Source organism: Nilaparvata lugens, unplaced genomic scaffold, assembly GCF_014356525.2.
Source record: "Nilaparvata lugens isolate BPH unplaced genomic scaffold, ASM1435652v1 scaffold6722, whole genome shotgun sequence".
Lineage (NCBI taxonomy): Eukaryota > Metazoa > Arthropoda > Insecta > Hemiptera > Delphacidae > Nilaparvata > Nilaparvata lugens.
In genome coordinates, this window is record NW_024092473.1 from 1 (window position 1) to 12,695 (window position 12,695).

Here is a 12,695-nt window from a genome sequence, read left to right on the forward strand (position 1 = left end):
ATATTGTGTTTGTTCATACCTTTTGAAGTCAAAATTAATATTATCATATTTAACTGAAAGTACCAATTAATTAATATTAGTTATTCTTTTCTCTTTTGTTATCATTTTTCATTCCCCATTTACATATTCAGAGGAAGTGTCACATCCTGCTTACATAGTTGGTGGAGGCTTCTCCTCAATGCTTACAAATTGTATTGTTCAGTTCAGTTCATTTATTATTTGTCACCGGCTGAACAAACAGTGAGCATTGACAATAGTCATGTACATTAAAAACTTAAAAATTATAGAATTCATATACAAAGTTGAACTTGATAAACTACGGTATTAAAATAGTAAAAATATAATTTAAGAGCTTGTAAATAAAAATGTCAGTTTGATAATGATACAGAGTGTTATAACATTGATGTATGTAACATGTATTTTTGATTATGTTATGAAATGTTTTCTAAGAATGAATTATGATTATCGACTTTTATCGATTTTGAATATCGAATTGGAGATTCGATTTTTTTTGTAACATTTATTCGAGAAAATTGTAACATCACACTATATAGAAACATTCATCAATAAAATCTGGAAACATAAACATTATACTCGAAAGTAACACGTGAGAGTCTTTCATCTTAATACATTTTTTCAGTTGTTATATTTTATTTTTATCCAATCACTTTATTAGGCCAACTATAGGGACGGACACTGGGCCACCAACCAGCTCTTCAATCTTGCCCTAAGAATTGTCAGTGTTTGAGCCGCTTTCCAAGGTCATAAATACAGGTCATGACACAATCCCGTGATGCATTGCAAAATCGCCATTTTATGGGGTCCTAGTTCAACAATTTTCAAATTTATCAGCTGTTATCGTTATGGATTGAACCTTAGACCAGTTATAGAATAGACACGCTGGGAAGTCTAGCCTCTGAGCCAACATCTACTGCAAAATCCACCCATCTTGATGTCACAACCAAGCTAACAACAATGCATTGTTCAACAACAATGTAAGTTAAACACCACAAACACTTACACAACAAACTCAAAAAAGTTTTCTATAATTTATTTATGATGCGTGACGTCACTGTTGTGACGTCAAAATGGGTGGATTTGGCTGTAGATGTTGGCTTCATAGACTTTCAGTATGAATATACAATGAGCCGTGCCTATTCTATAACTGGTCTAAGGATTGAACAACATGATGTGTTATTTTGTAATATTGTTCAAGGAATATTGCTTGGCTTTGAATTGTAAAATAAATTCTTCCGACAGAATAATAAAATTTAGATTCCAACTAGGAAGTGAATTTCTGATTTTTATTAGATTTAATTGATCGAGAACTTGAAACTCTTTTTGAAATTGGCCTCACATATTTCTGCCTTATCCCAATGCCTTTTGAATCATAATCCTTGAGTTACATAAGAACAATTTTTTATGATAAATAAATGAATTATTGAAGCATTTATTATTGAAATTTAATTATAAAAAATTGGAAACCTGAATTCACATATTATCTGAACTAAAATATTATTTTTAAAATGCACAATTTTGTTACGAGCAAATTGAATTAGATTGGATTTTCAAATGTTCCGCCATAAAGACCCCATGAAATGGCCGCTCCATAAGGAACACGAGTGTCATGACCTGTATTTATAGACCTTGCCGCTTTCAAGAGGTTCGGCAACGAATTAAATACTTTGTTACCCATATGCTGTGAGCTAGATTTGTAAATAGTCGTTCTGTGTGGTTCAATTCTCAATGTACCTCTGGATCTTGTTTCATGATTATTGTATATTTGACCCTATTTTCCAATTTTTCTTGTATTCAAAGGCAAATATAGATAAGTTGATATTTATAAAAACATCTACCGTACAGTAAAACTTGCGTATTCTTAGAGGAAAATTCATGCAAATTGATGGGAACCAGGGGCGCCATTTAGGGGTGACAGCCCCCCCCCCAGGATCAAAAAATAATAAAAATGCGGGTCTATCTACACGAGTCCTTAGAATCTCATACTGATTGATATGATAATCATATGTCATGAATCAGTTGTTTGAATTATTCTAAATCATCAGAAAGTTTGTTATTTTATCTCAGTTTATTTTAGTCAATAAAAGCCATTATTCTAGCTCTTCAATAGTCTCTATTTATTACAATTTTATTGACTGAAATAAGTACCGGTAATCAAAATGCCAAAGAGAAAAACCCGGGATCGAAATAATGTTGAATCTCCATCACGGAATCAGGATAAGCCTACCGAATTATCTCGAAATGAACCCGTTGATACATCTTTCAACTCGGAATCAATTGGGAAAATTCTCAAACCAAAATGTCTAAGTGTGGATCCAGATTCTCCTAGTGCACCAATGGAATGGAGACACTGGAAAAGAATGCTGGATGCCTACTTGAAAGGAAACTATTACACTGAAGATACGAAATTGGATATCTTAGTTACCTTGCTGTCAGCTGAAAATTACAAATTGATAATAGATTGTACTACATTCGAGGAAAGTATCTCCATCCTTGAAGGCATATTTATCAAGAAGAAAAGCGAAATCTTTACAAGGTACCTTCTCTCTATAAGAAAACAAAAACAAGGTGAGTCCATCGATAATTTTTTCCTAAAACTGAAAGAACTCAGCCTAGAATGTAATTTTACAGCGATCTCTGCTACAGAGAATTGAGAGGAGCACATAAAAGAAGCATTGATTGCAGGTTTATATTCATCCGAAATCCGCCAACGAATTTTAGAAAGCCCAGATATGTCTTTGCATGAAACTCTTAATCGTGCAAGAGCTTTTGAGTCTGCAAAAGATCAATCACAATGCTACAATAAATCTAATCCTCCATTTGAGCTTAATGCTTGCAAAGATACAGAAAATGCATCAAATCTAATTCCTAATCAAAAAAACACTTCAGACTCCTCATTATCAGCTGTTAGTATTAGTGGACAAGCATGCTTTTTTGTGGCAACAAAAAACATTCTCGACTATTTTGCCCAGCTAAAAACGAATTCTGCAAGAAGTGTGGTGAGAAGGGACACTTTGCTCGGGTATGTAACTCAAAATCTTCCGTATTAGAGAAAAAAAGAAAGTTTAGTAATTCGATATTACTAACACCTTCAGTGCAAGCCGAAAAATGTCTTTCAAAGGTTATTATTCCTATTACCATAAACGGAACTGAAAGTCAAGCACTGATCGATACTGGAGCAACTGGCAACTTTATTGACGATACCTATGCAAAAAAACTGAATTTATAAGTTATACCAGAGATAGGAAAAGTAACTTTAGGCTCAAAACGCTTCACACCACAAATCCGAGGCAAAGTTAACGTGAATTTAACAGTTCAGGGAGAAAGTTATACAAACACAACCTTAATGCTTATGCAAGACCTCTGTGAAAATATTATTCTTGGGCACGAATTTATGAACAATTTCTCCAGTATAGAAATACCATTTGGAGGTAATAAGCCACCTCTTACTATTTGCGGAATAACTCAAGCAAAAATTCCTCCTTGCTCCCTTTTTCAACATCTAAAACCCAATTGTCAACCAATTACAACCAAATCTCGCAAATTATCAAAAGATGATGAAGATTTCCAATGAAATTCAACAATTACTGGAAGATGGCATCATAGAAGAAAGCCACACACCTTGGCGTGCCCAAGCATTTGTTGTTAAACCCGATAACCGAAAAAAAGGGATGGTTATAGATTATTCTAGAACTATAAACAAATTCACTGAATTGGACGCCTATCCCATTCCAAATATGGAAGATTTAGTTCGCAAAGTAGCTCAGTATTCCTGGTATAGTACTGTAGATCTGAAATCCGCATATCACCAAGTACCAATCTTACTGGAAGAGAGGCAATACACAGGATTTGAAGCATGTGGGAAACTTTATCAGTTCTGTCGTATTCCTTTTGGTGTCACTAATGGTGTTCCAGCTTTTCAAAGAGTAATTGATTCACTCATACAAAAAGAGAAATTATTTGATACCTATGCTTATTTAGATGACGTCATAATTTGTGGAAATTCAAAAGAAGAACATGACACTAATCTTGAACGGTTTCTTGCAGCAGCTTCAAATAACCCCACTTACTATAAACAAGGAGAAGAGTAAATTCTGTCAAAAGGAGATACGTTTCCTAGGATTTTTAGTTGGAAAAAATCATTACGTCCAGATCCCGAACGCCTTGAGCCTCTACTTAATATGCCCCCACCTCCTAATCTCAAAACTCTTCAGAGAACTGTGGGCCTCTTCGCACATTACTCTCGATGGATACAAAATTTTTCAAGTAAAATTCATGCCTTGGCACACTGTACGCTCTTCCCTCTTCAAGGAATTGGCCCTTGCAGCTTTTGAAGATCTTAAAAAAGAAGTAGCTGCAGCTGTAATTCATGTTTTTGATGAAGGAGGCATTCTCACTGTAGAGACTGATGCCTCAGATTTCTGCATAGCAGCAACACTATCTTACAATGAACGTCCTGTTGCATACTTTTCACGAATGCTAAACGAAAGTGAAAAACGACACTCATCAGTTGAAAAAGAGGCATATGCCATTGTAGAATCTATTAGGAAGTGGCGTCATTACTTATCTGGTCGTTTCTTTCAACTTATTACTGATCAAAAATCTGTTTCATTCATGTTCAGTAGCGCGGCAAGAGGCAAGGTGAAGAACGAAAAATCATGAGGTGGCGCCTTGAGCTCAATACACCTATGAGATCATTTACCGACCTGGAAAAGAGAACATAACTGCTGACGCTCTTTCTCGAGCATGTGTGATAATGGGATGTATCACATCAAAACAAGACTTGATAAAATATCATCAAGACCTCTGCCACCCCGGCATCACGAGATTTTTTCACTGGACTAAAGCTCATAACCTTCCATACTCGGTAGATGACATCAGAGAAGTCTGCATGGAATGCAAGATCTGCTCAGAGCTGAAGCCAAGATTCAACTTTCAAAGGAAAATTGATAAAAGCAACTCGGCCTTTTGAAAGGATCAACATTGACTTCAAAGGACCCCTGCCATCATCAACTAGAAACAAGTACATCCTCACTATTGTGGATGAATATTCGAGATTTCCCTTTGCCTATCCCTGTCGAGACATGTCATCAGAAACAGTAATTCAAAATCTCAATGACTTATTCACCACACACGGCTATCCTTCATACATACACACTGATAGAGGGACCAGTTTTCTATCAAAAGATGTCAAAGATTACTTAATGTACAAGGGTGTAGCTACCAGTTCCACAACACCTTACAACCCTCAAGGTAATGGACAGGTGGAACGCTACAATGGAATAATTTGGAAGACAGTCCGTTTAGCCCTACGGTCCAGGAACATGTATACTTCTCACTGGGAAAAGGTACTCTTAGAATCACTAAGCAGCATTCGCTCGCTTCTCTGAACGACCATCAATTGCACACCTCACGAGCGAATGTTCATTCATCCTCGTAATCCCACGTCTATGACAAACTTGCCATCCTGGCTGATCAACGCCAAGGATGAAGACCTTTGTAAGACGCAGTAAGCATGATCCTGAAGTTGAAAAGGTAGAAATTATTCATTTGAACCCTCATGTCGCTCAAGTAAGACTTTCTGATGGAAGAGAAGTTTCTGTCAACATTCGTAGATTGGCCCCGGTAGGTTCCACTACTGGGAGGGAAGAATGATATGATAATCATATGTCATGAATCAGTTGTTTAAATTATTCTAAATCATCAGAAAGTTTGTTATTTTATCTCAGTTTATTTTAGTCAATAAAAGCCATTATTCTAGCTCTTCAATGGTCTCTATCTATTACACTGATTTAATACTCTTTTTCAACAGCAGTAGTATAATTCCTTCTACAGTATCAACAATGTAGGAAAATATGAATACGGGTATGGAGTAATAAAGAATACTGTATATTTTTCTCTGTGGTATCGTTGAAGCTTGAATATAGAATGGGTACAATTATTGATCAGGGCACAATAAGTGAATTATTGCAAAAATTTCAACGTGACAATTAACAAGTTGCAAGATGTCACAGTGAAAGCAAAAGAAAGGGCACAATCAGACAATCAAAAATGTTTGTACAGAGTTGGTGAGAATTATGGGAACAGCTTATAAATGTTTCTTTAGCTTTCTAACTGAAAGTTATTTTCCAATTAGAATAATATGATCCCCAATGAAATTTTTGAAATTGTCATTGTAAAAGAAAAATTTATCTTTTTCCTTGATTTTTAAGAAATCTGTTTCAGTGTATTCCTACTTTAGAGCCTCTCTGTAGACCTATATTTCTAATAAATATTTCATGATTATAACTAATAATGTTTGTATTGATGTGTCAACCACATTTGTATAAAACTGGAAAAAATGAAGCATATAATAATATCTTCGAATGTAACATTTATGGGGAAAAACCCAGGACCTTCAATCCTTCGGTGGTATCCCTTCCCCCACCCACCACCTGTTGATTCCCCCCCCCCCCTAGCAGTTTGGTGAAATGGCGCCACTGTGGGAAACTGACAAGATAATCACATCACAGCATGCAAAAGTTGAAAAGTTGGATAGTTTGGGAAAAAAATTGTTGAAATTTATTTCATTTTTGAACCAAACTTACTAGTAATTGTTGCAGTCCCTGCTGCTGCTGTTGCTAGAACATACACAGATGCAAAAGATTTCAATTTTTTCAACAGAAGATAAAAGACAAATTAACACACCACCAACACTATGGTGAGGTCCACGTTATAATGGCAGTGGAGAAAGATAGGAGGAAAACGTTGCTGTTCCTCTGCCCTTCTATAGACGGTAGCTGATACAGGTTTATTGATGTAATATTAACTGTTCATTCTCGTCTAAAATAATCAATAATATTTTATAAACAAGAAATTATATTTTTCAATAATTTTCATAATTAAGATATTTATTTTGCTAATTAATTATCAATTCTACATTGTTAGAAGACGATATGGCAACAGAGCAAAGCGATAAAGAGATAGCGCTATCCGCTTTGTTGAATGATAGACAAGGATAGCAATACCATTGCTAATCAAACACTGCCATTATAAGGTGGACCTCACTATGGAAACCAACTACATTGCAAACAAAATTACTCAAATCTACTTTTCTATCAACAATTCATTCATTCATTATCCACCCACTACCCAGGCACAAGCCTAGTGCTCATGTGGGTATCACCCTCAGCAAAACTAATCTACCTTTCTAATATATTCATCCATTCATTATCCCCCACTAACCAGCACAAGCCTAGTGCTCATGTGGGTATCACCCTCAGCAAAACTAATCTACCTTTCTAATATATTCATCCATTCATTATCCACCCACTACCCAGGAACAAGCCTAGCGCTCATGTAGGCTTCACCCTCAGGAAAACAAATCTACTTTTCTATCATCAACTCATCCATTCATTATCCACCCACTACCCAGGCACAAGCCTAGCGCTCATGTGGGCTTCACCCTCAGCAAAACAAATCTACAGTCTCCCGTTGTAGTGTGAGCACAATATCACCTCGCAATTCTACATGGCAAAAGAAACTGAGATGTTTACCGAATTCTAATTATTTTCTTTGAATTGGACTATTAATTCAGAATTTAAGTGGACTTTGTATAATAATTTATCTACTGATATTGAACTATCTTCAAACAGATTTAAAAAAATGGATTGACAGAGAGTGCCTACTATTCGGTGGATGAGTATCTTCAGTGTTCAATATAATCAATGCTCATTATGCAACATGTACCTTTTAATTTTTGGTAAAACTGAATAACTTTTTAATTATTATTAATATGAATTGTAGTTTGTTTCTAAGACAAATTGTTATTGTAATACTTTCATATATTATAAGATTTCTATTATCTTAATTCTTAATTTTATATCATCATTTCTCTTTTATTTCACAAGTGTTATATTATTGTTATTATTTTTTGACGTGCTCATACAATGTAAAGTTGTTCTGGCAATAAAGAATCTTGAATCAACCAACAATTATTTTATAGTTGTAATTTATAACATGTGAACAAATGATTGATTAGGCTATTGTTTATGTATATGTATGTTATAACGTACGGTAGCCTTAAAGATTACACACACATCGATTTCTGGACGTACGATTATCTGGCGTCCTCATAAATTCTATCAGAGTAAACAGATTATGTTTGTCAAGCTATTGGAATCTATGAAATCAGGGCTAATTATTTTTGTTCATAAAATAGAATAAATTATAGTACCCTTTTAATTGAAATAATAGATCAAGAATACAAATTATAACAACAAATTTCAGTGTTCACACCATCTTAAGGTTATAAAATAAATACAAGAATACAAATATTATAACAACTATTACTTCCCTTGCCCTATTACCATAGGTAAGGAAAGTATTGCTTTCCAAAAAAAATTAGGGTACCCTATTTTCTAAATTTCTATACGTTTCAAGGTCCCCTGAGTCCAAAAAAGTGGTTTTTGGGTATTGGTGTGTGTGTGTGTGTGTTCCGTTAATCGCAATTAACGGAATGACTTGAAATTTGGAACTTTAGGTCCTTACACTATAAGGATCCGACACAACAATGATGGCGGCTAAAATGGCAAAAATGTTGTAAAAAACATAGTTTTTTGCGATTTTCTCGAAAATGGCTCAAAAAGATTTTGATAAAATTTATACCTAAAATAGTCATTGATAAGCTATATCAACTGCCACAAGTCTCATATCTGTAAAAATTTCAGGAGCTCCACCCCATCTATGCAAAGTTTGATTTTAGATTAACAATTATCAGGTCTCGGATATAATTTGAACAAAAAATTTTGAGTGGAAAAGATTGAGCATGAAAATCTCTTCAATTATTGTCTCGTACAATTTCCACCTAAAATTGAAAATAAGCTTGAAATTTGAGAAAATGTGATTATTCAATTATTGCAAACTGTTGGCAGCTGTTGATTCTATTAAATCATTCACTGTGGAGATAAAGCAGATCTCGTGTGTATACAGCGTTTTTGTCCTGTTACCAGCTGGCTCATATGTTTGAATAGTAGACTTGAGATGCGCGGGAACACTAGCGTCAGGTGATCAATTTTCATAACGGCAAGGAAAGTTGTGTGAGTGTATTTGGCAGATACACCAGATTTTTTTTTGTGTTCAAACCATCTTAAGGTTATAAAATTAATTATAAAAGAAAATGTGTATTCTTAATCTGTTATCTTATTATTCTAAGAAAAGGGTACTAAAATTCTTTTTAATAAAGTGTGAAGTTCTGTTTAATCTAGAAGAATTAATGAGGACGAAAAAAAAATAGGTAGCTACGTCCAAAAATCTGGTGTGGCGCAATCAACAACTTTCCTTGCCGTTATAAGAATTGATCACCTGACGCTAGTGTTATCGCGCATCTCAAGTCTACTTATAAACAAAATCTGAGCCAGCTGGTGACAGGACAATAACGCTGGAGACATACGAGGTCTGCTATCTCTCCATAGTGAATGATTTAATAGAATCAAAAGTTGCCAACAGTTTGCGATTGATATAATCACAATTTATCGAATTTCGAGCTTATTTTTAATTTTAGGTGAAAATGTTACTGAAAATTAATTGTAGAGATTTTCATGTTCAATCGTTTCCGCCAGATTTTTTTGTTTAAAGTGTATCTGAAGCCTGATAATTGGGATTCTAGAATCAAACTTTGCATAGATGGGGCGGAGCTCCTGAAATTTCTACAGGTATGGGATTTGTGGCAATTTATAGAGCTTATCAATGACTATTTTAGGTATGAATTTGATCAAAATCGTTGTAGCTGTTTTTGAGAAAATCGCAAAAAAACATGTTTTTGACAACATTTTCACCATTTTAGCCGCCATCTTGAATTACATTTGATCGAAATTGTTCGTGTCGGATTATTATAGTGTAAGGACCTTAAGTTCCAATTTTCAAGTAATTCCGTTAATTAGGAGATGAGATATCGTGTACACAGACGCACATACACTCATACACACACACACACACACACACACACACACACACACACACACACACACACACACACACACACACACACACATACATACCAATACCCAAAAACCACTTTTTTGGACTCAGGGGACCTTGAAACGTGTATTTGGTAATTGGGGTAACTTAATTTTTTTCTGAAAGCAATACTTTCCTTACCTATGGTATTAGGGCAAGGAAAGTAAAACATAGGTAGCTACGTCCAAAAATCGATGTGTGTATAGGTAGCCTTTCTATCTACTTACTAAATCTGATCTATAATTCTAGAATCCTATCTTCTAAATCATCTGATATGATAATCATTATTATCCACCATTTCCTTTACGTTACTCTATTTCCCTATTCTTTCTCTTAATTATGACTTTAGAAATACACTCTACTTATTATAAAATGGAAGCTCTTTGTTGTGTCTATGGTGAAGCTAAGTTTACACCAAAGTTATTAACAAAATGTTAATAGCTTAATTCTTATAGATTCTATTAGATTGAACATAACTCACCATAAACATGATGAACATATGTGTTTGTCAAGTTCCGTTCAATCTAAAAGAATCTATAAGGATTAAGTTATTAACATTTTGTTTATAACTTTGGTGTAAACGCAGCTAATCCTTTTGGTGTGATAATACATATTACTAGTAGAATGGAACAGTAAACAATGGAGTGGCGTTTACATGTGTGGCGTTTACTCACCCCAATTATGGCATTGAGCTCAGACATGGTGACCTGTTTCGCCCGGTCTACAGCTGTGGCCACCTGCTGTTGATGCTGTGGATAGATAAATGTATTCATAGATAAATGATCAATAAAAATCTGTGGTTTATGACAATTTTCTTAGTTTCTTATTTAATATGAATAATTATCACAATATCAACTTCTCAACTACATAAAAAATTGGAAATTAAATTAAAAAAAAATATCATTCAATGATTGTGTATCTTTCAATGAAAAAAAGGAATGAATTGATAAATGACCTCAATGTATAATTAATGACCTATATATCTCACCAAGAGTGTATAACATGTTACCCTTAGAATTGAAACAGCTGAATAACATGGTAAGCTTCAAGGTTAAATAATTAAAAGTCTGGTTATTGGAAACGAATGATGTTGAAGTCTTCTTCAACAAATTAACTTAAATCCTGATAGAAATAATTTTGTTAAAATAATTTTTTCAGACTCCGAAATCTACAGTTGATTCCAATGATGTAGGTATAATTTAAGTAAAGGACTGATTCTGAATATTGACAACACAAAATTAGTAAGTTGTAGCCCGACCAAGCACCGTCACCACAAAATAACAAATTAAATCAAACATTTAATATTTTAGTATAAATAATACATAAGTTTACCTCAGTTTATTATTATCTTTTTGTTCATCTACAAATTATAAGTGTGTTTCTGGTTTATTTCTTTATGCTGGGACCCCCATATAGGCCTTTGCCTCGGGAGTACCTAATTATTTCCTTTCAGATGTTTGTGTGTGCAGAAGTTATTTTTTTTCACGACATTAGCTATATACAGACTCTGGTATCACTTAACTATTCATACAGTGTAATTAATGTAGATAAATAATTGTTTTTGTTCTTTTGTACACATCTTAATGGAAATAACATTATTATATTATTATTATTATTATTATTAAATGCTTGAGCTAATGTGCTTGTTCATTATAGTAAACTGCCTTCTAAAAATAATTCAATTAAATAGTGAAAAATAAGATGAGTGGCTACCATTTCTGGTTGGCTTTGGTGACATTTTATAGGCACTCAACAACATAAATGTTTTACATATGTATTCACAAATCTATTTCATGAATAAAAAATGTCAAACCGTTAGTAAATTGGTCTACTGAGAATTAGTTTATAGTAAACTTACCTCTTGTGCTAAGAAGGGTAGAACTTGAGCTATTATTGCATTCAACCGTTTAGCTATTTCAGTCTGTAACAGAAAAAAACATATACCAAACTTTACTTTGAAAGATAAGTTTAAAATGTATACAATCCTAGAAATATTCTAATCAAGATCTACAGCTACAGATAAAAATGTCACCAGTAACAAGTTTACAAAGGTGCACAACTTTAATTTAATTTTTTCTAGCCATTTTTGACGACACTACAGTCTCAGTCTAATTTTTTGGATGTGAAAGTCGGAAAATGCTCTACACATGGGTAATAATTTTATTGTCATAGTCATTCAATTTCAGCTGTTTTACATCCATGAAATCACACTGAACTTTATACTAACTGGAATGGACTAGCAACACAAAGAAAGTGAGGCAGCTGGTAAAGATATGCAACCCGCATTTCTGTGGGATTCGTCATTTTGTAACACATTGGCTCTTATGGGAAAATTCATTGCACAGTTTCAAATTCTATTTTATTTCTATATTGTATGTCTTATTCCATTGGAGCGTTATTCTTCCTTTATTAAGCAGTTCATTTTTAACTTTTTGAGAGCAAAAATAATGAAATAGGTTGAGTATGAATAAAGAAAAGATTTTTTTCATTTGTGACTGCAGTAGTTTTAGTATTGTCAACTTTTCACAAGCAAGGGAATAACATTGGGCCAGATTTCAGAGAAGCGTAAAATTTATTAATTTTCATTTATTTAACAAGGACAAATATGAACTGTCATGAAATGATTGGGAATGAAAAAACAGGCTCATAGTCCTTATCATTCCAATCCCGAATTTTGTTCG

At 33.9% G+C, this 12,695-nt stretch overlaps 1 long non-coding RNA gene across 1 annotated transcript; it reads right to left on the minus strand.

Moving 5' to 3' along the window:
- Window positions 1-6,605: 6,605 nt before the first annotated feature.
- On the minus strand, window positions 6,606-12,126 carry LOC120356418. The gene is made up of 3 exons (XR_005574024.1): window positions 11,873-12,126; window positions 10,689-10,763; window positions 6,606-6,638 (listed from the first exon to the last, which is right to left on the minus strand). It is a non-coding gene; the product is annotated as an uncharacterized LOC120356418 (long non-coding RNA).
- Window positions 12,127-12,695: the final 569 nt, after the last annotated feature.